Consider the following 21,084-nt stretch of genomic DNA (forward strand, 5'->3'; position numbering starts at 1 on the left):
CGCCTCTACTTTGGCTGGTTCCGACTTTTGCTTACCACAGCCCACTCGGTGGCCCAGGTACTGTACCTCGGCCATCCCAATGCTACATTTAGCTGGTTTCAAGGTCAAACCAGCTTCCCTGATCCTGTCTAGAACCGCTCCTATATGGGCCAAGTGCTTCTGCCAGGTATTGCTAAATATGGCAATATCATCGAGATATGCGCAGGTATAGTCTTGGAACCCATCTAGGAGGCGGTCCACCATCCGCTGGAAGGTAGCCGGCGCGTTTTTCATCCCAAACGGCATGACCTTGAATTGGTACAAGCCGAATGGGGTGACAAAGGCGGACTTAGGGATGGCGTCCGGTGCCAATGGGATCTGCCAATACCCTTTACACAGATCAATAGTAGTAAGGTATTGACCTCTGGCCATCCGGTCTAGTAACTCATCTATCCTAGGCATCGGGTATGCGTCGGATACTGTCTTCTCATTCAATCTCCTGTAATCCACGCAAAAACGGGTCGTACCGTCCTGTTTTGGTACGAGGACCACTGGTGAAGCCCAGGGGCTATCCGAGGGTTCAATTACCCCTAGCTGAATCATCTCTTCAATCTCCTTGCGCATATTCTCCTGTACCGCTTCAGGGATGCGGTACGGGGTCTGGCGCATGGGAAGCTGTCCCGGGGTCTCTACTCGGTGGGTAGCCAGAGGGGTGTACCCAGGTACATTAGAAAAGGTCTCCTGCTTTTCTTGCAGTAGTTGTTGTACCTCGATACGCTCCTGTGGGCTCAACCGATCCCCCAATACAACTTCTCCTAAATCCCCAGATAGCTGTCCGTCTCCCAGCAGATCGGGGAGGGGTAGGCTGTCACATTCTTCAGAGGTGGGTGCGCAGATTGCTGTCACCTCCTCTGAACGTTCCTGGTAGGGCTTCATCATGTTCACATGGATCATGCGTCGCCCTCCAGTTCCTGCGCAGGGGCCAATTATATAGGTGGTGTCACATCGTTGTTCTACCACTTTATAAGGGCCTTGCCAGGCGGCCTGTAGCTTATCATGTTGGACAGGTTTTAAAATTAAAACTTTCTGCCCGACCTGGAGGCTACGGTCCCTGGCGCCCCTATCGTACCAGGTGCGCTGACGCGTCTGAGCCGCCTGTAGGTTCTCCTTTACCGTCTTAGTTAGCGCTTCTAGGCGATCCCTGAGGGCCAACACATATGGTACAATAGGGGTGCCGTCGGCGCTACGGTCTCCCTCCCAATGTTCCCTAATTAAGTCTAGGGGCCCCCTTACCCTCCTCCCGAATAGCAGTTCAAATGGGGAAAATCCCGTAGATTCCTGCGGCACCTCCCTGTAAGCAAATAGTAGGTGAGGCAGGAATCTTTCCCAGTCTCTGTGGGTTTCTGCAAAGGTTCGGAGCATTTCTTTTAGGGTGCCATTGAACCGTTCGCAGAGCCCATTAGTCTGGGGGTGGTAGGGAGCACTAATTATGGGCCTGACTTTACAAAACTTCCAGAGGTGTTGGGTGACTTCTGCCGTGAACTGAGTACCCTGATCCGAGATGATCTCCCTGGGTAACCCCATCTGGGAGAAAATCTGCATCAGAGCCTCAGCCACGGTCTCCGCATGTATGTTGGTCAGGGCTACCGCCTCGGGGTAGCGAGTGGCGTAATCCACTACGGATAAAATATACCGTTTGCCCGATGGGCTAGGTTTCCGGAGGGGGCCTACGATATCCACTGCTATCCTATAAAAGGGTTCTTCAATTATGGGTAACGGGTGTAACTTAGCCTTACGTTTATCCCCCCTTTTGCCTACCCTCTGGCACGTATCGCAGGTATTGCAATATTTGCGCACCTCCTGGCTAATCCCTGACCAGAAGAAACTTTGGGTCAGCCGATATCTGGTACGACTGACCCCCAAATGTCCGGATAGCGGAATATCGTGCGCTATTCGGAGTAATTCGGTTCGGTACCTCTAGCGGTACCACAAGCTGCCTTACAACAATTGGGCCTGACCCAGCTACCTGCTTATCCGACTCTCTGTATAGTAACTGCCTGTCCCACACAAATCTTTCCCCCTCCGCCCCCGGTTGGTCAGAGGTGACCTTGTCTCTATATACCTGTAGGGTAGGGTCAGTGATCACCTCTGCCGCAAATTCGTCAGGGGGGGCCCAAGGGATACAGTCTAGGGGAGGGGAAGGATCTCTTACCTGGACCTCCGGCAGTGCGTTGTAGTCCTGGGTGCGGGCCTGTTGCCTGGTTACTACTGGGTGTGCTTCCTCGGTAGCTTGGGGCTCAAATGCAGAGGTGAGTTTGCCCAGATCATTCCCCAATACCACCTCAGCAGGTAATTGCGGCATTAATCCCACTTCCACATTCCCGGATCCCGCACCCCAATGCAAGTGTACCCTGGCTGTGTTTAGCCGATACACGGTTCCCCCTGCAACCCTGACAGCCACAGTCTTATTGGTTTTGGCCCTGTCAGAAACCAAGTGACTCTGGACCAAGGTGATGGTGGCTCCCGAGTCTCTGAGCCCCTGCATAGGCTTTCCCTCTAGGTATACGGTTTGCCTATGATGCTGCCGGTTATCCGCTTGTGCCTGTAATGGGTTGGCCTCATGCAACACTTCCCACTGTTCCACAGTTGTGACCGGAACTGCAGAGCCATAGGGAAGTTGTGTCTCGTCCTGGTAGTGGTGCGCTGCCGCTCTCGGTGGTGGTGGTGGGGGCCGTGGTGCGGTCTCTAGACTGCGGGCAATCTCGCTGAAAGTGTAACCACCTCTGACACCGGTGACATTGCACAGAAGCAGATGTGCGGTATCTCGGCTGTGCTGCTGCCGGTGCCGGTGGAGGGAGTTGTCTCGGTGGGGGCTGAGGGTTAGTGGAGAAAGAGTTTCCTCCCAGTGGTCGCATAGCAGGTTTAGCACTCACTGCCTTGGTTTGTCTGCGGGCATCCATAAAATCATCTGCCTTTTTAGCAGCTTCGGTGAGGGATGTGGGGTTACGATCCCTCACCCATTCCTGCAGTTCTGCGGATAGCCCCTCATAAAACTGTTCCAATAACATAATTTGTAACAAGTCCTCCATGGACCGCGCTTGGTTTGACTGTATCCACCCGAGAGCTGCCCTTTGTAGCCGGCAAGCCCACTCGGCGTGCGAGTCCTTTTCTGCCTTTTTCAGTTCCCTGAAGCGCCTCCGGTATGCCTCTGGTGTCATTGCATACCGGGCCAGGATAACCTCTTTTACACAGCTATAGTTTCTGATTTCAATGTCCGGTATAGTACGGTAGGCTTCAGCTGCCCTTCCTGATAGCCGCCCTGCTAATATGGGTACCCAATCTTCCCTTGGTATGTTATGCAGCGTACACAGTCTTTCAAAGTCTTGGAGGAAGGCATCTATATCCTCCTCTGCTTCTACATACATTTTAAACGCTTGATAGGGAATTTTGGGCTTACCCTCTTGTGCCACAGCTCCTGCTGGACTTCTTTCTGGCATTTGTGGTCTCCTTTTGCGCATCACAAACTCCTGCACCTCTGTCATGGTTTTAGAGATAATCTCTGTTGGTGGGTTTTCTCCATAAAAGGCCAGCCTGAACTGTACTTGTCTTTGGAACTCCTCTTGTTCTGTTTCATTTCTTTGTTCCGTGGCCAGAACCTCCTCTGCTCGGTATTCTGCCATTACTTCAGCGATGAGTGTTGCCTTTGTTTTGCTGCTGGCTGGAACACCTTTTGCTTCCAGAAGGTCTTTCAATGTGGATCTCTTTAGTGTAGAAAGGTCAATCTCCATTAATCCTTGTTCCTCTGTGAGTCTGGATCCCAGCGCTGCCAACCAATGTAGCGGAGAGCTGATTTCCCACAGCTATTCTCCACTTAAGGTCCCAGTGAGGCTCAGGAACAAGTCAATAGTAAATCCACAAGCAGAGTTTCCAGCAGGTAAAAGGTACATCAATATCCCCACAGCAATCCCAATAACTGGACGACACACAGTTTCAGGAGCAGAACTGACAATCTTTTATTCCAGGGTTCCTTATAAAGCATGCTCCCATGCAAGGGAGGGATTCACATCAATTAGGACAGTAGCCAATACAGTACTTGTCCCCTCCCACACATCTCCTCCCCTCAGAGTGACTCATAATCCCCTTAACTTATACAGTATTTTACCCCAAACATGGATATACCCCTAAACCAACACATAAGCTAAATATTAGGGTACCGCTAGGTAGCCCTGATCTGGGTGACTATCATATCCAAAATTCACCCAGATCGGACCAGTGGTTCGGTAGTTAGGTGGAGGGTGAAGTTTGACCGACCGCACACGAGGTGGTATCCGAAAAGGGTTTCCATGTGTTTGGGCCCTGCGGTCGGTCTCCGTTCGGCAGTAAAAACATACAATTATATTCGCCATCCGCATTTCAATTCACCTGGATATTGGTTCCCTCATTCGGTACTTTGTTTCTACCCAATGGGGATTCGTTAGGACTCTCCGTTCGGCAGTTACGGAGCTCTGGAGGTCTCAGCGGTGTTCGGTTGTTTGAGTGTCCGATTTGAGTTCCAGACACTCGACGACCAAACACCGCTGAGATTTTCATGCGTAAGATGGCCGCCGCCACGGGTACGCATACCGAATGGCGGCCACCCAGATGCAATCCTAACGAGCTTGTTAACCTGCGGTTAGAAAGAATGCGAACCTTAATTGCCTACACACTTCTCTCTGGGGTGGTCCCTTAGTTCGGTAGTTTCCACAGGCATATTGTACGGATGGAAACAACCGAATAACATAAGAAGATCATGAGGGATGATGGTATAGAGGCTACTCACATCCATGGTTATCAAGATAGGGTCTTGTACATCAATGTGAAGCTGCCGCAGAGCCTCCAAGAGTGAAGGGGTATCCTTTACGCACGTATGTAGATTCACTACTGTCTCCTTGAATTGTGCGTCTAGCCACTTGCCTAGAGGTTCATTACACCAGCGCACATCCAAGAAATTTGAAAAATTCCATCCCTCATGCACAATTTCTTAGGGTCATAAGAAACAATTCGATAGATGAAGTCAGACAAAGACAATTGGTACAAATGAGAAATACATTTCTGGAACGAGGATATGACAGTAGGGTCTTAGATTTGGCATTGGAAAAAGCACAAGACAAAGCGACCAAGCCTCAGGACTCTATTAAAAGACCAGGATTGGTCTTCCCTATCACATTCCATAATAAAGCTCAGAAGGTATCCAATATTGTCAAAAAGAATTGGAATATGTTGGCAATTGAGGGCGCGTTACCCAGTGAATTTAGGGAGCCCCCAAAAATTTGTTTCTGCAGGAACAGAAACCTTAAAGATATGCTAATACAAACAGACCCTGTAGAAAGTTATACCATACCTCAGAAGGTGCAGATACGAGGTAGTGTGCGCTGCCATGGATGCGTGACGTGTGGCCATATGGTACCGGCACGCACATTCACGCATCCACACAGTAATAAGATTTACAAGATAAGATATACTATCACTTGTAGGTCCACGTTTATTATATACAAACTATCATGCCCTTGCGGCCTGTGTTATATTGGCAAGACGGAAACCCAACTTTGCGAACGAATCAGAGGACACAGGTCCAACATCAGAACGGCCTTCAGGGATGGAGCCACAGATAAACCTGTCGCCAAACATATGCTGAATTGATCCTGATGAAAGCCACAGGAGTGGCTGAAACGTTGATGGCAGCAACCATGTTTTAATCGAATTGAAATAAACAAGAAGTATTTTACTTATCTACAGACCGTGAGTGCAAGCCCTCATTCATTACATATTTTTATATATATATATATATATATATATATATATATATATAGTCTTGGGCCAAATGCTCGCCACAATAATATATGTCTATATTATTGAAAAGTATTAATACGCAATCTGACGTTCTTTATAAAAAACAAGTATTTATTCTACTTGAATAGCAAATCATAATATACTTAACAGATGGTATTTCTTAACGAAGTTACAGATAGTCGTCTTTGTATCAGCAATTCAGCATAGCAGAGAGGAGGCAACACGGATCGTAGCAGGAAAGGCAAGAGAGCGTGGTCCTTTGTCCTCTGCCCTTTATAGCCCAAATTACGTAATAACGTTTAGTTTAGAATAGCCATATAAGGAAATTCTCCATATAAAGACCACCCCAAATCTCTTATACAGCAAATTCCAGAGACCTCATGGTACAGAATAGGAAACACCATCTGTTCTGTTTAACCCATTAGACAGCCACACCTTAATATGTATTTGAATAGGAATATACAGAATATGCAATATTCTACACAGATCAAGTCTATCTGTATAACTTTGCGCGAAATCAGGTCAAGGAAAATAAATTTTTACCTTCTTGGAAAGGGCCATATGTCATCATTGACAAAATGTCCCCAGTAGCGTACAAAATAAAAATTCATAAGGATGGTGATTTTATTGAAAAGTGGGTTCACATTAACCAGTTGCGTGCTTGTCATCCTAAATCTCAATTAAGGATTATAGGTGTGGATTCGGATGCAGAAGGGTGAACGACTAACCTGGATGAATGCTTGATTCACGTGGTATCGTATGATGTGAAATGTTGGGATGTGCCATGATCTCATGTACGTTCATGTCATTAACCATTTCCTTGCCATCCAATAACTACATTTTTAAGCAGGTTACTAGCTTGTTTAACTGCTATAGGCATATTGCTGAGGAGTCAGTAATAAATGTAGTGAGGGATGAAGTTATAAAAATAGAATTAGAGAGAATACATATATTGATGAATCGTAATAATGTGTTGTCCTAGGCCAAGTGATGTCACACTGTTATAAGTTTGTATACTTAAACCTTGAATCATTAGTAGATAAGTCTGAAACGAGTTCCTGATCCATGACTGTCGAAAGATGTCCAAGAAGGATGTGGCGTGTTTCTGGATCGTACTGCTCCTGTGCCAAGAGCTACGGACCGACCCGATCGCAGAGATGGGACCATACTCCGGCATCCTGATTCAAGAGACACCAGGGTTCATCTTGACAGAGAAGAAAATCCTGACCCGACGTGTGTTCGTCAGCTTGGACCCCAAGATTTCCATCGAGAAGGCGTACAACATTTCATCGATGCAGCTTCCTGAGTTACAGACTTGGTACCAGATGCACCTCCAAAGAGTACAGGACCGTGTGCGAAACATCTTGGAGCAAGCAAGTTAACCATTTGTATCCAGTTCTATTTCGATGAGCAACTGACCCAAAAGGTTCCTCACCGCGATAATTGTTGCATTAGTTTGTGCCACTGTCGGTGCAGTTGTCGCAACTGGAATGTCTGCAGCCAACTCTATTACTGTCCAAAAGCTGGATATGGAAATCTATGCGCTAAAGCAACACATTAACGATATTCATCAGCTGATAAAACCGCAAAGAACACTTCTCCAAGACGTGTTAACTATTGTGCAAGACACAGTTACAACAAATTTGCATTCAGAGTTAATTGCCAAATCCACTGAGTTGCACCAAAGTCATGAATTATTTAAGCGTGAACTTCTATTTCTGCATGACCCAATATTGTTCCACACACTTGCTTTTCTTGACGAAGTGCAAACTGGAATGATCGAATTGGCAGGGGGATGCATACCTCTGTATTTTGTATCCAAGGATATTGTTCATGCGATGCTTGCCAATGTGGATGGAGAAACAATTGAGCCTATGCAATTAAATCTGGCCTTTGAGATGGGGAGTGCTATACCTCTCTTAATTGATCCGGAACGTATGGAGATTTGCTTTGTATTGGCCATACCATATGTAACTCCCAAAAACATTTTTCAAATGAAAACAATTTACAACGTTGGTACATGGAAGGAAGATATCCATGTAAAAGTCCAAACCCCAGATGTTTTGGCTTTTCAACCGTGGGTACCAGATTGGTATTCAATACCCATTTTGAATGACTGTGAAAAATTCAAAGACAATAATTTCCAATGTGATGGAAAACCTTTTGTGAACGATTCTACCAATGCTTTGTGTGGGATCGAGTACCTTAAACATGGCTCTGAAACATGTCAAGTAACTATGTCAAAAACGGACAGTAATGCGTTAGTACATGCTATCTTAGTAAAAGATAAATGGTTGGTAAGCACGTGTCTTAAAAACATAAGTGTTTTTTGCAGGGACCAGGTGACTAATAAAGTAATTGCCTTACCAGCACCTGTATCACTGATCAAGGTACCCCACGACTCTCGTATCACCATCGGTGATGTTCCGCTATACCCAGTGTACACTGACGTCATCGAAAGTGCTATTGAGATGGTAGATCCCTTCCAGAATCTAGATATCCCTCTAGATCCTAATCTTGCTGGACCATAAGCCCAACCACACTATCCAAATGTCAATCAAGAAAGATAACATTTCTGTGGACACATTTAAATACTCTGAGCTAGATACTGACCTTATTGCTCATGTTGACTGGTTCATCCATGTTAAAATTGTTATTGGGTGTGCTATGATAATAATGATATAATGGTTGATTGTCCTAAGTGTAAAGTTTAAAACTCTTACAGGTACAAAAATAAACAAAAATGTTCATTCCACGCACGGGCCTATGTTAGAAATGATGTGATTGCACAATATGTCCGATAACTTCTGTAGTGCTTATTCATAAGCTAAATTAATTTGGCTATGAAATGCACTAAAGGGGGGTTATGTCAGGGTATTTATATCGGCAAACATTTTGTGCTATGATAGAAATTAAAAGTGTATATTCTGAGTCACTCTGAACAGACCAGACTCCATTTTGTTATTCTCAAGTTAACAAAGAGACACGAAATTTCTATCCTTTATGTAAAATTAACCACTTTGCCAGAGCTAAAGGAATGCATAGTATAAACAAACCAAGTGATAAGAGACTGTCTAATTGCTAATGGAATAGAATAAATTCTAAACCCAGACATTTGTGACAGAGAAGATTAAATCATTTAATTTTACTTTCGATAATGTATAAGAGTCCCATTGTAGTGAAAGGTTATATTAAGTTTAAGAACTGTCATATTAGAAATTATAGCAGAATTTGGAGAGACAGTCTGAAGAAAGCCCAAAGAAAACCCTTTGAACTGAAGTTATAGACAACTATCAAGATAAGGTAAATGATGTCAAAATAGCCACCAGGAAAAGTTAACTCTTTCCTGGATAGGTATGTTTAGTGGGACGAGGCTGCCCTCTATAGACCAAATACCTAAATTGTTATCTAGAAGGTAACCACACCTCCAATTTTTCTATTGGTCTACGAACAGAGAATTTTCCCTTTAAAAGTTAAGACAAAGGGAAGAGAGGGGTAATCAAGAGAGAAAGCAGGGGAATGCAGAGAAAGTCGGAAGCAGTCTAAGTAAGAAGAAGGCAGTCAGAGCGAGAAAGAAACCTTCCATGACACTTAGCTACCTGAGAACATCTGGTGAGAACATCTCTTTAACTAGTAAATATACTGGTTTCATTTAATTAATTTTAATTAATTTACATTTTCTAATAGCGTGATATATGACTGGATAAATCACGATCAGATTTCGATATTTAGAAATCTTAGTTAAATAAGAAGTATTAATTCTATTTTTAGAACAAATTGTGATTTTATTTATATGGTATACATTTCACTTACGCGATAACGATCTTTGGGATCTGAGAATTGAAATAGTGGGCAATTCTCAACTGTTTACTATTATCATCCCATAAATATCCCCACAGTCACAAACGCTGGCCAAAATGAGTTTTTGTTTTTTTGCATTTGTTTACACAAAAACTGCACTTTTACTGGTGATTTCATAGTCGTGATAAGTTTTACTGTTTCAAACACTCATATTTGTGTTAAGTGAAGTCTCCAGAGTATAACAATACCCTTCATGTACAGGTTTTGACGGTGTTTTGGAAAGTTACAGGGTCAATATAGGGCTTGACCAATTCAGTTTGCCAGATTGGTTTGCAGGGTCTGTGTTGCATTTTGAGACCATATGGTAGCCCAGGAATGTGAAATAAGACCATGATGGCATACCATTTTCAAATGTAGACAACCCAGGGTATTCAAAATGGGGTATGTCCAGTCTTTTGTAGTAGCCACTTAGTCATAAACGCTGGCCAAAGTTGGCGTTTTTTGTTTTTATATATACACTGCTCAAAAAAATAAAGGGGAGGGGGCGGGGCCGCACCGAACGGTCGCACACCAGAACAGCTCCTGCAGTTTCTACTGGTTTTGGCCCTGAAAAACGCACAAGACCGGCACTTACTTGACGACTGGCAGCTGTGACCGAGCTGAAGACACCCTGGTCCCGAGGAGAGGCTTGCTGCACAGTTTTAGTCCCTCGGAGGGGTGCTCACCGTCATCCAAGATGGAGAGCACCTGGGCGGTGAGCGGGACGGACGGCCGCTGCCCTGCTATCCTGCCTACCAGCTGTCGACCAGAGGCACGAAGTTAGGCGGGTGTGGCCCCGTTTCCCCCCCCTCTGGACCGTTGGTGGTGATCCCGGTCCCCACCCCGTGGCCCCCTGTGAATGCAATACCACCAGCACTCCATTCCGCAGAAGGGTTAAACTAGAGCACGGAGGCCGCACACAAGATGGCTGAGACCACGTGCCGAGCCACTTATACTAGAGGGAAGCTCCCCCACTCACTTGACTCCGCACCAACGATATACCAGCGCGAACTAAACATGAACTGGCAGCTACCTGCTATGACCACACTAAAAGCACAAAGCCCGGTCCCAGGACGAGCCAAAACTGGCAGAGCAGCCAAAGACACAGCATGCCAACTTAAGAGCAGGGATCTGCTAACAGACAACACTGGACTAACATGCTTCAACCTACAACCCTCGGCAAGGAACACTGTACCAACATGCTGGCCTCATCTGCCGTACTTCCCAAACCCAAACGTAAGGGGCAAAAAAAAGAAACCGGAGCGGACTGCCTGCGTCGGCGGAGATAAAACATCGGATTACCCCATCTACTAAGCTCCGCATCCTGCATGCGACGGAAAAGACACAAGTCCACAACAGGGGGTCTACCACTTCGACACTTACCTGGCAAGAAATCACTACGGAGAATGTCAAGCTGTCATCCCTCCTTGATCCCTCACTGAGAAGGGTCACACGGTACACGGACACTGACTGTCATCTTGCGGGCATGGGGGGTGGCGGGGGGGTAAAAAAAAGCTTGCAAAACACTCTTATCTGAAATTCTCTCAATCTTATTATTCAGCTACCTAATAACCAAACTAAGTAACATGATGGTCCCCTCGGGAACAAGCATCTACCTTAACACCCTTAGACAAGCGTCTGCTACACTCTTATATAACATAACCTGTAGATAAGCCTGATTGCTCTTTCATATACACGTTAAGATTAGCATCATACTGTTGTCTACTCTTATATAATATAAAAAATGTGCACAGTCTATCCATGCCATATGATTGTCTATCTATGCTTATGAAAACTCTGGCATTTGCTGTTGTGGCATTGCTAGTATAGAATGTACCTTGTCTAATAAATGCACAACAAAATAAAGAATTAAAAAAAAAATAAAGGGAACACTTAAACAACACAATGTAACTCCAAGTCAATCACACTTCTGTGAAATCAAACTGTCCACTTAGGAAGCAACACTGAGTGACAATCAATTTCACATGCTGTTGTGCAAATGGGATAGACAACAGGTGGAAATTATAGGCAATTAGCAAGACACCCCCAATAAAGGAGTGGTTATGCAGGTGGTGACCACAGACTACTTTTCAGTTCCTATGCTTCCTGGCTGATGTTTTGGTAACTTTTGAATGCTGGCGCTGCTTTCACTCTAGTGGTAGCATGAGACGGAGTTTACAACCCACACAAATGGCTCAGGTAGTGCAGCTCATCCAGGATGGCACATCAATGCGAGCTGTGGCAAGAAGGTTTGCTGTGTCTGTCAGCGTAATGTCCAGAGCATGGAGGCGCTACCAGGAGACAGGCCAGTACATCAGGAGACGTGGAGGAGGCCATAGGAGGGAAACAACCCAGCAGCAGGACCGCTACCTCCGCCTTTGTGCAAGGAGGAACAGGAGGAGCACTGCCAGAGGCCTGCAAAATGACCTCCAACAGTCAAAAACAGACTCCATGAGGGTGGTATGAGCGCCCGACATCCACAGGTGGGGGTTGTGCTTACAGCTCAACACCGTGCAGGGCGTTTGGCATTTGCCAGAGAACACCAAGATTGGCAAATTCGCCACTGGCGCCCTGTGCTCTTCACAGATGAAATCAGATTCACACTGAGCACATGTGACAGACGGGACAGAGTCTGGAGACACCGTGGAGAACGTTTTGCTGCCTGCAACATCCTCCAGCATGACCGGTTTGGCACTGGGTCAGTAATGGTGTGGGGTGGAATTTCTTTGGGGGCCGCACAGCCCTCCATGTGCTCGCCAGATTAGGTACCGAGATGAGATCCTCAGACCCCTTGTGAGACCATATGCTGGTGCGGGTGGCCCTGGGTTCCTCCTAATGCAAGACAATGCTAGACGTCAATGCTGTGGCTGGAGTGTGTCAGCAGTTCCTGCAAGACGAAGGCATTGATGCTATGGACTGGCCCGCCCGTTCCCAAGACCTGAATCCAATTGAGCACATCTGGGACATCACGTCTCGCTCCATCAACCAACGTCACGTTGCACCACAGACTGTCCAGGAGTTGGCAGTTGCTTTATCCAGGTCTGGGAGGAGATCCCTCAGGAGACCATCTGCCACCTCATCAGGAGAATGCACACGCGTTGTAGGGAGGTCATACAGGCACGTGGAGGCTACACACACTACTGAGCCTCATTTTGACTTGTTTTAAGGACATTACATCAAAGTTGGATCATCCTGTAGTGTGCTTTTCCACTTTAATTTTGTGTGTGACTCCAAATCCAGACCTCCATGGGTTGAAAATTTTGATTTCCATTTTTTTATTTATTTATTTATTTTTTAATTCTTTATTTTTGTTGTGCTCGAGCATATAACATTCGCTCGTGAAGTACCCCAAAGGCAGTCCTCCGGCGCATTAAAACAATTTGACATAGAGGTACACGATATAACAAGCACATTTTGGGTTATAAACAGTTTGGCTTATCATTGCTTAGGTATTTTCACGTTAAGACAAAACATTATTAGAAAGTTGACCATCAGATTTGAGAGTTAAGGTGAGAGTTAAACTAGCTTGCGCTTGCATTACGTTAGGTGCGTCATCATGGACAATATATGGATGCATTAATCCAAGCTACCGCATTGTCGCTTAATAAAAGGAAAAACCCTTAAGGCTGGCCAAGACATTTTGTATGGATTGGTCCTAACTTAGTCAATTATAAAAGTACAAAAGTACAAAACGACCCGCTAAACTTTGGTTAATGTACGTGCTCGGCAACTTGTGTGTACTAGGTTCACACCTATGTGCAGGCCTGTCTAGAACATCCTTTATAGAGCGTGGTAGGCCGGCTGGTGTGTTTGTGCAGTGTAAATTCTCGCTTGAAATAAGCAAACCAAGGCTGCAGAGCATATATCAATGCTTGTCATACTATAGAGGATGTCGTTATATTTGGTTAGGTAATAGCGCGCTTCAGTTAAAAGAAAAAAGAAGTAAACCTTCAGCGTTGTGCCCTTTATGAGCAGATTTGGGTGACTACCTCTGTGTTGGCAGGTGGCCTAACGTTGTGCTGGATTAGATTACATGCTATTAAGCGTTGTTCGCCATTTTTGCAGCTAAACTATTTTTTGTGACATGGTATTTGCTGGTATGAACAGTTCTGCTGTGTTGAATATCCTAGGGAGAAACCAGGCACTACAAGATTAAATAAAACATAGGGTGCATATGCTATAATACTGGCGTGCAGCTGCTGGGTGGTCGGTTAAGGTAGGAGTATTCTAGTCACCCTGTGCTGGTATAGGAGGTGTGCAAGTAGCGGGGAGTGTTATAGTTAGCACTCACTGTGTGTTGAGTAACAGGTGGTATGCGTTTCAGCAAGGCCGTGGCCGCAGTTTAAGAGGCGGATAAACATTAAAAGGATGCATACAAGAGAAACATAAACAGTAAATTGTTACAATCGAGACAGAAATGCATGGAGACTCTAAGATGGCGTGTGTTAGGTCCCGAGTTGGGTGCGATTGTCCCCTGCGTGCCTGGTGAGACATATGTGTCCTGTACGCCCTGCGTGGGGCTGTGAGCAACTTATAAGTAAATAAAAAAAAAAAACAGAAAATGCAAGATATGCTAACCATGTGGGAATCAGTCCTTTCCCTGATTAGGGGTGGTGTGTGGTTCCTACAATGAAGGCAGCCAGGCATCGCCCGGTATTTCAGGTGGAGGTTGCTGCGTAAGTGTCCTTCTGGGTGCCTTGTGGCACAAATGGGGTAATGTTGGCAGGGTCCCATCTGCTGTTCCGAGGGGCCGTGTTCACTTGTTCCACGTTGTTGTAATGCTTCTGCTGGCATGCCCAGTTTTTGCAGGAGTGCTGCTGCGTCCTGCATGTTCTGCACTATGTGTTCGGTGTCCCCGTCCTGGATGTGCAGCTTTCGTGGCGGGCACCACCGGTAGCGGATGTCATGGTCCCGGAGCAGGGTGGTGAGTGGTCTCATCGTTGCCCTCCATTGAAGGGTATTTCCCGTGAGATCGGTGTAAAAAGTAAGGGTCATATTTTCGAAAGCGTAAGTGCCTGTCCCTTTGAGTGCCGCTTGTACTGTCGCTTTATCCGCTCTACTGCGGAACTTCACCACTAAGTCCCGGGTCGCTGTGGCAGGAGCTTTCCGGGGTTTGGGTATGCGGAAGACCTCTTCAGGTAACACGTTTTTGGCCCGTTTTGGTGCATTTTTTTATTTTTGTGTGATTTTGTTGTCAGCACATCCAACTAGGTAAAGAACAAATTATTTCAGAAGAATATTTAATTCATTTAGATCTAGAATGTGTTATTTTTCTGTTCCCTACTTACAAATATGTATGGTACCTGGTGCTTTGGTCACATAGAAGATATAGTAGTACAAAAATACCGGCACTCCCAGGTTTTAGTAAGTCCATCTTCTTTATTCTAATAAATCCAGAGGTCGATGTTTCAGCCCCTAAGCGGAGCTTTCATCAGGACATTCCCAAACCAGTCCTCATTGCCATCCAACAGTTGAGGATTTATGTATTTCCCTGTTTTATTCCAATAAAGATACTGACAAAATCTGGATGGTCTTGAGGACTGGTTTGGGAAACACTGCCTTAGAGTATAATGGGAAGAAAAATATGAACTCATTTGCAGTCAAATCTGTAAAATGTAGCAAATTAGCCTTTACCACAGTTGTTTCCCAAGTAGAGAAGCAGATTTCAAAATTTAAATGATCTGGGTTAATAGCTATTTTCTATGGTATGATCGGTGTGTGACAATAGAATGTCTATTGAGTATGATGGGATGCAAGATGTGATTTAGCAGACATACTTTTCAAATTCAGTAGCGTGCTCTAAATTTGAGAAGGGATTATCCCAATTTTCTAGGAAATGACAAAGATGAATGAGACAGGAATGCCCAACATGGACTGTTGGAGGGTCTTGAGGATTGGTTTGAGAAACACGTCATAAAGTATAATGGGAAGCAAAATATACATTTTCAGGCAAAATCAACATTTACCATGGTCAAGTAGAGAAGCAGAGATTGTAGAATTGAAATTACCTGGGATTATGCGGTTTTCTAAGGAATGACACAGGTGAATGACAAAATGGAATGCCCGTAGAATATAATGGCGAGATGGGGACAGCGCAGGGAGCATTGGGGGACAGAGCAAGGGACCTGGGCAGTCCCCAAGCTCACCATCTCCATTTAAAGTGTATAGAGGTTGGGAACTACTTAGGCTAGGCTAAGTGCAGGAAACCAAAACCGGGCTGCTCAGAGTAAAATGTTCATGCCTATTTTTTGTCCCAGTCTGTGCCTGCACGGTGACCATGAACTTTGGTGTTCTAACCAAGCTCAGCAGTTTGCTGACCCTTAACTCTGTTCTACTGACCTGGTTTGTCCTCGCACTCTGCCTGGTCCCTGTTATTCTGTGCTCCGCTAGTTCAAGCATGGCCATTCACTTTATCGTGGTTCCATTGTAACAAACCTATAATTTCTTAACACACTAGATTGATTCCCAGTTGCCAACTTTAGTAAAAAAAAACACATTTCCCTGTTTGAAAAGACATTAATGCTGCAATAGTTTCCTGTAACAAGGTATATGTGTAGCCGCAATGACCACCTATCATTAGAAGTATACAAAATACTTTGTAAAACAGAATTTTATGAAAGCCAACTGATTTCACTGCCAAATGTACTGTGACGTGGAGGTGAGGTGTTTCTCTATTGCCCCCTAGATACAATTGTTGGTCATAAGCATGACTTCCAATATGATCAGTACAGATTGATATCCAAAGGATCAAACTTTCAAAGTAAGTGCAAGTATTTTCCAGAAGGATTTATAAGATACTGCTACTTAATGGATTTAAATGGAAAAAAGGAAGATTCCCTGCATAGTTTTTGCAAACACTTATACAGCTTACGAGAATGTAAACATTTGAGAAAAACTTTATCTTCTACATCACTTGGGTGATAAAAGCTTACATCTAACAATATGCCATGGGAACTGTAAACTCTCCAACAAACCTTTTGTTTCTACAATGAAAAGTGCCATAACCGTAATAAGGGCATCTATGCTATGGCGAATGCCAATGAGCACTTTGAAAAATTTGCCAAGTCAATATGCGTACCACGGATCTAACATGCACATGAGTTTGACCGGCCCAGAAACAAAGCAGGTGCAAAATTTCTATCAGAAAAAGTGGAAGAAGAGAGTCTGCAATTATGAAATATTTAGTCTCCTTGAACTGGCAGTCCACCTTGATTATTACATAAAAAAAAGGTAATTTTTCTAGATCTTGTGGTATGGTTTGGGCACCCAATCAAGTTAAGTAAAGCTTGGAAGTTTCTTTGTATATCAAATCAAGATGCTTCATTACCACTGTGATACCACATTTAATGTTGGTGGCTTTTATCTATCAGCATTTATTATGAGAAATATAACTTTAATTGATAGATTTTGTTGTTGTTGCTTTTCTACTACATGATAGAAATTCTTTATGGCATGCTTTGAATTTTCTATGTGACCTAAACTAGCTAGGAATAGGATTAAATGCATTCCCTTTCTTACTGACAAAAAGGGATATTGCACAACCTCTCCAGACATTTTCCAAACATACAGTCATGTATTCATATGATTAATAGTTATAAGATATGTTTTTGTAAGTCACAGTGTCTTTATATTGCTCACCGAATTTTGAACTCCTTATTATGGGCATTGTCTTCCCGATTTGAAGATTCATCGCTCCTAGTATCGTCGCGCAAGTAATAAGTCTGGTTAATAAGTCTGTGCTTGCTTTCCTAGCCTCTGTTCATCAACACCTCCCCTGAATCCAGCCTCTGAACTCAACTTCGCTCCCTCATGTTGGAATCCAGAATTCCCTACAAGTACACTCCTCTCAGCTACCTATTCCTCCTCAACGGATGGATTTCTCGGCTTATGACCCCATATTGCCTGACTACTGAAACAGCTTATGCTTTACTAAAACACTATATAAACGAATGGTGCTTTCACAGTACTGACATGATTTTGGGTGTAAAAGGTGTATCCTAACACCCTAAGTAAATAGAAAAATACTTATAAAATACATAATATTTTATAAAATACAAAACACATTAAGTGTTGGGCACATCCTCTCCCGTGCAGGAAATGCTTAAGTGCTTAAAATCGAAGTAAATACTTATACACTTGTAGGTATGTGCAAATGATGTTCCATATGTACAATCTAAAATGACAAAAAATTAAAACCGCACATAGTGTATACTGTAAGAAATAATCAGCAAGTAACAGGTGTAGAATCACACTCACAGATTCCAGAGCCATGGCAGGCTCTGTATATTTCGCCCAAGGCTGCCTAATAGGCAGAACTGGAGGTCTGTAGCATGTATTTGCCGGTCACAGAAGATCCAGGAAATGCAGCAGTTTATAAAAGATACTAGATTTTTAATAATTCTAACATGGTTACTATGGTTGTTTAGTGTTGAAATGCGTCTGCATACGAGCAGGACTGTGTTATCCTTGAGGAACTTCTTTTACACAGCTTCCTTTGCCATATTTTTAGAATTGTTTTATTTTTGCAGTGCATTTGCATATAACAGTTGCGTGTGAGGGACCCCAACGGCAATCCTCTAGCGTTTTGTAATCAATTGGAACATTGAGGTATAAGAGAGCTTGCACAATTTTATAGTTAGGAAGAGGTTTAACAAGATTAGCATGGTCTAGTTACAGTATAATGCAGGACCTAGTGTGATGATGTTACTCGAGAGTTATAACATAAGAATAAAGCGTTGTAGCCTGCAATTAAGTTAAGTCAGCTGTCTGACCTAGCTAAACAGGAATAAGCAGTCCTAATACATGTTGTACATTTCATGCTAGGTAGAGTAAAGGCATGTAAGTAGAGTCTGAAGAGCTAGCTATTGAAATAATAAGTGTAAAGCAATACATATAACAGGTGATGTGAAATAAACATGAAAGAAAAATGAAAAGAAATAGGAGTGGCCAATCGATAATACGGACAGAGCAGGGGGTAACCCTAATAGTAAATTTGAACAAAAAAGAGAGAAATCTGTCCTATAGGATATAGATCGCAGCGTATGCAATAGGTAATGAACAGTTAAAATACCCTTTAATAGAATGGGGTAAATATAGTGAAAACTAATATAACGAAAAAGGTAAAGAGGAGAGTGCAGAGACACACACGGAAAGGAAAGATTAGTGTGTCAAAAAACAACTAAATAATACATGTAACTACTATAGGTGCCCTAATGTCATAAAACTAGGCAAATACTGTAAGTGCCGCAATTAATCTATATGCTGGTAATTAGTACCACAATGGTAACTATGATCGGTATGGTGACAAGTAACCCAACAGTAGATGAGGCAGATGACAGTAAGGGATATCAAATATCACGGGGTAACGGTAGTAGTATACGTATAGTTGTTAAGATAAAACAGTACCGATGTCCTACATGGAGTCAGTAAGTCCCCAAAGATATCTCAATTGGAGAGTAGGAAAGCCATGTATTGGCATGGAGAATACCACCGACCAATCTTTAGCTCAAACCCCCGGTCCCTAAATGGAACTTTTAGAATGGTGCCTTCGTGGGTACCAGGTATAGTAAAGTGGTAGGAGACAAGGAAGAAGGAAGGGTATGTAATAACTGTTTGCCCTAATAGTTCCTTTTCAAAGGTAAAATTAATTTTGTTGTTATATTTTGTTGTTATCACCCTGATGAGCCTCTTTACACAGGCGAAACGCGCGTCGGGCTGAAGTGTGGCACCTATTATCGGTCTCGGGTTTGACACTAACCCGTCCACCTCAAGGTTACCTTGACTCCTCGGACATTATTACGAAAATCTCTTGGTTGACCAAAACCTTGTACTCGAGCGATACTTTTATTATTATCCAGCATCCCGGTTTACTACCTCACACATACGGGATGCCTAATTAGGCTCCGGACGAACAGTAACCTTTGGTATCCACCAGGGTACTACTTTATAACAACAAAATTAATTTTACCTTTGAAAAGGAACTATTAGGGCAAACAGTTATTACATACCCTTCCTTCTTCCTTGTCTCCTACCACTTTACTATACCTGGTACCCACGAAGGCACCATTCTACCCTCCCTGTACTTAAACTTTCTGCTTATCATACAGACATATATACATTTAATAGGGGGCTACTTGGTATCTTCTACTGTTTATCAAAAAACCAGCAATGATAACCAATTATAGTAAGGTAGTCGAGTAAGGATACTTTTTGTCTCGATTTTACTATCGGGTTACCACCTTGGTTTGTCCGACACTGGCAACCATAGGTCAAAAACAAGTTAGTCTAAGAAACACGACTAACCTGTGACCTCGACCTTTTCCTTCATTGACCATAATTTTTATGGGTATGTATGCTTAAACCGGAGGGAGGCACACTGTAATCCGACATTCTTTTAGTCGGTATACGGCTCACCCCCTCCATTTAACCGATACCCGGCTACTCTCTTCTCTCACACTGCCCACTAGGATTGTATACCCTAGTAAAAGTTCCATTTAGGGACCGGGGGTTTGAGCTAAAGATTGGTCGGTGGTATTCTCCATGCCAATACATGGCTTTCCTACTCTCCAATTGAGATATCTTTGGGGACGTACTGACTCCATGTAGGACATCGGTACTGTTTTATCTTAACAACTATACGTATACTACTACCGTTACCCCGTGATATTTGATATCCCTTACTGTCATCTGCCTCATCTACTGTTGGGTTACTTGTCACCATACCGATCATAGTTACCATTGTGGTACTAATTACCAGCATATAGATTAATTGCGGCACTTACAGTATTTGCCTAGTTTTATGACATTAGGGCACCTATAGTAGTTACATGTATTATTTAGTTGTTTTTTGACACACTAATCTTTCCTTTCCGTGTGTGTCTCTGCACTCTCCTCTTTACCTTTTTCGTTATAATAGTTTTCACTATATTTACCCCATTCTATTAAAGGGTATTTTAACTGTTCATTACCTATTGCATACGCTGCGATCTATATCCTATAGGACAGATTTCTCTCTTTTTTGTTCAAACATGAAAGAAACATGCTGAGCTAAATACAAGCTGAATTAAGGAATAATGTGTTAACTGTGGTCTGGGATCTTCTTGGGTGGCATGCCGCCTGTCGAGCTCTAGTCTCGTTTGTGTGACATGGTTGGTACAATGTCTTTGTACGGTCAGGCAGCCCCAGGTAGGGTCTCCTCATGCGATGCCTTCCTTCAGGGAACAGCAGAGTTGGTCTCGGCGGTTCGCTGCTGTGCCGATGTTAGTGAGGGTGTCTCTCCAGCCCGAGGCTGTTGTGCAGGCCTGCATCTCTTGGCCACAAACTCAGCTACCTCTGGGGCCTGAGTTTTCTCAACGTGCTGGAGCGACGGAGGGTCTGGTAATCCTCTTTAGCTTGCGGTACTTGCGCCTCCATATTTGTGGGCGATGCTTTTGGGTT

This window comes from Pelobates fuscus, chromosome 5, assembly GCF_036172605.1.
Source record: "Pelobates fuscus isolate aPelFus1 chromosome 5, aPelFus1.pri, whole genome shotgun sequence".
NCBI lineage: Eukaryota > Metazoa > Chordata > Amphibia > Anura > Pelobatidae > Pelobates > Pelobates fuscus.